The following is a 6000-nucleotide window of genomic DNA, read 5'->3' as shown; positions in this document are numbered from 1 at the left end:
TTTATTTCTGTAAAAGATGTCATTGGTATTTTAATAGGGATTGTATTGAATCTGTAGATGGCTTTGGGTAATATGGACATTTTAAGAATATTGGTTTTTCTAACTCATGAACATGGAATAATTTTCTATTTTTTGGTGTCTTTGTTCAATTTCTTTCATTAGTGTTATGTAGTTTCCATTACAGAGACCTATTAGTTCTTTGGTTAATTCCTAGGTATTGAATTTTATGTGTGGCTATTATAAAATGAATTACTTTTTAATTTCTTTTGCATTGTTCACTGTTGGCATATAAGAATGCTACCGATTCTGTATATTGATTTTGTATCCTGCAATTTTCCTGAATTTTTAAATTGGTCTTAATAGTTGTTTTTTGTGAGATTATTAGGTTTTTCCAAATATGAAATCCTATCATCTGTCAACAAGGATAATTTGACTTTTGCCTTTCCAATTTGGATGTCCTCTATATCCTTCTTTTGTTGGGTTGCTCTAGCTGGGACTTCCATTACTATATTGAATAACAGTGGTAGCAGTGTGTATCTTTGTTGTGTTCCAGATCTAAGAGAAAAGGCTTTTAGTTTCTCTCCATTTGGTATCATAATAGTTGTGGGTCTGCCATAGATGGCTTTCATTGTGTTGATGTATTTTCCTTCTGGCCCCAGTTTTTTGAGAATTCTTATGGAGAGATGTTGAACTTTATCAAATGTTTTTTCAGCATCAATTTAAACAATATGGTTTTTATCTTTCATCTTGTTGATATGATGTATCACGTTTATTGATTTGTATATGTTGAACCACGCTTGCATCTCCAGGATAAATCCCCTTGGTTGTGATGAATGATCTTTCTAATGTATTGTTTTTTGTGTTTTTTGAGGTAGCGTCTGGCTCTGTCACCCAGGCTGGAGTGTAGTGGCATGATCTCAGTTCACTGCAACTTCCACCTCCCAGGATCAAGCAATCCTGCCACCTGAAACCACGAAGTAGCTGAGCTGGGATCACAGGCATGTGCCACCACACCAGACTAATTTTTGTACTTTTTGTAGAGATGGATTTTTGCACTGTTGCCCCAGCTGGTCTTGAACTCCTGAGCTCAAGTGATCCACTTGCCTTGGCCTCCCAAAGTGCTGGGATTATAGGTGTGAACCACAGCACTCAGCCTCTAATATATTGTTGAATTCAGTTTGCTAGTATTTTGTTGAGAATTTTTGCATCCATATTGCATCAATATCCAATATTTGTGATCTTGGACTGTAGAATTCTTTTTTTGATGTGTCTTTTTTCTGAATTTATTATTATGGTAACATTAGTCTGGTAGAATGAGTTAGGAAGTACTCCCTCCTCCTCTATATTTTGGAATAGTTTGACTATGATTGATATTAATTATTGTTTAAATGTTAGATAGAATTCAGCAGTGAGGCCATCAGGTCCTGGGATTTTTTTTTAGTGGAAGACTTTTTATTACAGCTTTGATCTCATTATGTATTGGTCTGATATATAGTTTGGATTTGTGTCAAATCTCATATTGAATTGTAATTCCCATTGTTGGAGGTGGGGCCTGGTGGGAAGTGATTGGATCATGGGGGTGGATTTCCGACTTGCTGTTCTCATGATAGAGTTCTCATGAGATCTGGATGTTTAAACTATGTAGCACCTCCCCCTTCTTTTTATTCCTTCTGCTCTGGCCATGTAAAATGTGCCTACTTCCTCTTTATCTTCCACCATCATGGTCATTTTCCTGAGGCCTCTCCAGTCATGCTCCCTGTACAGCCTGTGAAACAGTAAGCCAATTAAACGTCTTTTACTTAAAAATTGCCCATTCTCAGGTATTTCTCTGTAGCAGGGTGAGAACAGACTAATACAGAAAATTGATACTGAAGAGTGGGGCATTGCTGTAAAGATACCTGAAAATGTGGATATGACTTTAGAACTTGGTGATAAGCACAGGTTGGAAGAGTGTGGAGGGTTCAATAGAAGACAGGGTGAGGGAAAGTTTGGAACTTCCTAGAAGCAGGCTTGTTAAACCAAAATGTGGGTAGTAGCATGGACAGTGAAGGCCAGGCTGAAGAGGTCTCAGGTGGAAATGAGGAACTTATTGGGAACTGGAATAAATGTCACTCTTGCTATGCTTTAGCAAAGAGACTAGTGACATTGTGTCCCTGCTCTAGGAACCTGTGACATTTTGGGCTCGAGAGAGATGATTTAGGGTTTCTGAAAGAAGAAATTTCTAAGCAGCCAAGCATTCAAGATGTGGCTTGACTGCTTCTAAAAACCTACTCTTACATGCATGAGCAAAGAAATGACTGAAACTTGAACTTACATTTAAAAGGGAAGCAGAGCATACGAGCTGGAAATATTAGTAGCCCAGCTATGTGGTAGAAAAGTCTATATTCAGGGAAGCAATTCAAGTTGGCTGAAGAAATTTGCATAACTAAAGGGAAGGCAAGTGCTAATAGCTGAGACAATGGGAAAAAGGCCTTGGAGGCATTTTAGAGAACTCTGAGACAGCTGTGTCCATAATAGGCCTAGAGGCCTGGGAGGGAAGAATGGTTTCCTGGGCCATGCCCAGGGTCCTCTGCTCTGTGTAACCTCAGGACATAGTGCACTGCACTGGGGCCATTACAGATCCAGCCATGGCTAAAACAGCCACAGTACAGCTTGGGCTGCTGCTTCAGAGGTTACAAACTGTAAATGTAAGACTTGGAAGCTTCCACATAGTCCTAAGCCTGCAGGTGCACAGAATGTAAGAGTTGAGGCTTGGGAGCCTCTGCTTAGATTTCAGAGAACATATGGAAAAGCCTTGGTTTCCAGGCAGAATTTTTCTGCAGGAGCGGAGCCCTCCTGAAAAAGCCCTACTCAGGCACTGCAGAGGGGAAATGTGTGATTGGAGCCCACATATAGAGTCCCCACTAGGGCACTGCCTAGTGGTGCCATGAGAAGAGGGCCACCATCCTCCAGACTCTGCAATAGTAGATCCACTGACAGCATGCACTGTGCACCTGGAAAAGCCACAGGTACTCAACACCAGTGCCTGAAAGCAGCTGCAGGGGCTGTACCCTGCAAAGGCTCAGGGATGGAGCTGCCCAAGACCTTGGGAGCCCACTAATTGCACCAATGTGCCCTGGATGTGAGAGACATGGAGTCAAAAGAGAATAATTTGGAGCTTTAATGACTGCCTTGCTGTCCTTCAGACTTGCATGGGATCTGTAGCCCCTTTCTTTTGGCTGATTTCTCCGTTTTGAAATAAGAGTATTTACCCAATTCCTTTGCCCCATTGTATCTTGGAAATAACTGCCTAGTTTTTGATTTTACAGGCTCATAGTTGGAAGAACTTGCCTTGTCTCAGATGCAACTTTGGACTGTGGACTTTTGAATTAATGCTGAAATGAATTAAGATTTCGGGGGACTATTGAGAAGGGATGATTGAGTACTTTGCAATGTGAGAAGGACATGAGAATTGAAAGGGACCAGTGCAAAATGACACGTTTTGGATTTGTGTCTCCACCCAAATGTCATGTTGAATTGTAATTCCCAGTGTTAGAGGCGGGGTCTGGTGAGAGGTGAATGGATCATGGGGGCAGATTTCCCCCTTTGGTGCTGTTCTCCTGATAGAGTTCTCACAAGATCTGGTTATTTAAAAGCATGTAGCCCTTCCCCTCTTTCTGTCTTCCTGCTCTGGCCATGTGAAGATGTGCCGACTTCCCGTTTGTCTTCTACACAATTGTATGTCTCCTGAGACCTCCCTAGCCATGCTCCCTGTACATCATGTGGAACCATGAGCCAATTAAACCTCTTTTCTTTATAAATTAGCCATTCTCTGATATTTCTGTATAGCAGTGCAAGAACAGACTAATGTGTGATCTGTTCAGGTTTTGCATTTCTTCCTGGTTCGGTTTTGGTAGGTTGCATATGTCTAGGAATTTGCTGATTTCATCTACATTTTCCAATTTATTGGCATATAGTTGCTTATAATAGCCACTAATGATCCTTTAAACTTCTGTAGTATCACTTGTAATGTTTCCTTTTTCGTTTCTGATTTTATTTATTTGGATCTTGTATCCTTTTTTTTTTTTGTCTGGCTAAAGGCATGTTAATTTTGTTCCACTTTTCAAAAAATCAACTTTTTGTTTCATTGATTTTTTTGTATTGTTCGTGTTTCATTTAAATTTCATTTCCTTCTTTTGTGTTGTTTTGGTTTCCTTTACATTTCCTTCCTTTCTCCTCTGATGTTATTTCTTTCCTTCCATTAATTTTGGGTTTGGTTTGCTCTTTGTTAGTTCTTGAAGATGCATTGTTAGATTGTTCATTTGAAGTTTTTACTCCTTTTTGATATAGGCACTTAGAGCTATAAACTGTTTTTGTCATATCTCAGCTTTTAGTATGTTGTGTTTTCATTATTATTTGTTTTAAGAAATTCTTCAATTTCCTTTTTAATTTCTCTGTTGACCCAGTGGTCATTCAGGAGCATATTGTTTAATTTCTATGAATTTGTATAGTTTCTAAGATTCCTTTCATTAATTTCTAGTTTTATTTCACTGTGATCAGAGAAGATGTTGATATTATTTCCATTTATTGAATGTTTTAATACTTGTTTTGTGACCTGACTTATGGTCTGTTCTTGAGAATGATCCATGTGCTATGGAAAATAATGTGTATTCTGCAGCTCTTGAATGAAATATTCTGTAAATATCTAAAAGATTTATTTGATCTGTAGTGCAAATTACATTTAATGTTTCTTTGCTGATTTTCCATCTGGAAGATGTGTTCAATGCTGAAAGTGGGGTGTTGAGGTATCCAGCTATTATCGTACTGGGGCCTATCTCTCTCTTTAGCTCTAGTAATATGTCCTTTATATATCTGGGTGCTCCTATATTGGGTGCATATATATTTAAAACTGTTATATCCTCTTGCTGTATTCGCCCCTTTATCATTATATAGTTCCCTTCTTTGTCTCTTCCTACAATGCCTGCCCTTCTGTCTTGAAAACTATTTTGTCTGAAATAAGTGTAGCAACTCCTTTTTTTCTCATTGGCATGAAATAATCTTTTCCATCCTTTTATTTTCAGTCTATGTGTCTTTATAGGTAAAGTGTGTTTCTTGTAGGCAACAGTTCAATGGGTCTTGTTTTTTCATCCATTCAGTTAATCTGTCTTTTGATTGAAGACATTAGTCTGTTTACACATAATATTACTGATAAGTAGGGACTTCTGCCATTTCATTATTTGTTTTCTGGTTATTTTGGAGTTTTCTCTTCCTTCTTTCCTCCATGTCTTCCTTTAGCTAAGGTGATTTTTTCTAGCAATATGATTTACTTTCTTGCTGTTTATATTTTGTATATACATTGTATTTTTTTTGTTGTTGTTTTAGGTTTCTGTAAGGCTTGCAAATACTATCTTGTAACCAATTTTTTAAACCAGTTAACAACTTAATACCATTTGAATAAACCAACAGACAGGCAAAAGAGAAACTAATAAAAGCTTTACACGTTAACTTCAGCCCCCACTTTAAACTTTTTGTTGTTTCCATTTATATCTTATTGTACTATGTCTTGAAAAGTTGTTGTAGTTATTTTTTATTGATTCATCATTTAGTCTTTCTACTTAAGAGTAGTTTATACATCACAGTTACAGTACTATAATATTCTGTGTTATTCTGTATATTTACTATTACTAGTGGGTTTTGTACCTTCAGGTGATCATTTATTGCTTATCAATGTCCTTTTCTTTCTAATCGAAGTGCTCCCTATAGTATATCCTGTAGGACAGGTCTGATATTGATGAAATCCCTCAACTTTTGTTTATCTGGGAAAGTCTTTATTTTTCCTTCATGTTTGGAGGATTTTTTCACTAGATATGGTATTCTAGGGTGAAAGATGGTTTCTTCAGCATTTTAAATATGTTATGTCATTCTCTCCTGGCCTGTAAAGTTTCCCCTGAAAATTCTGCTGCCAGACATATTGGGGTTTCATTGTATGTTATTTGTTTCTTTTCTCTTGCTGCTTTTAGG

This window comes from Colobus angolensis, unplaced genomic scaffold (assembly GCF_000951035.1).
Source record: "Colobus angolensis palliatus isolate OR3802 unplaced genomic scaffold, Cang.pa_1.0 Scaffold78, whole genome shotgun sequence".
In the NCBI taxonomy this organism is placed as follows: domain Eukaryota; kingdom Metazoa; phylum Chordata; class Mammalia; order Primates; family Cercopithecidae; genus Colobus; species Colobus angolensis.
Note: the sequence above shows the minus strand (reverse complement) of the source record.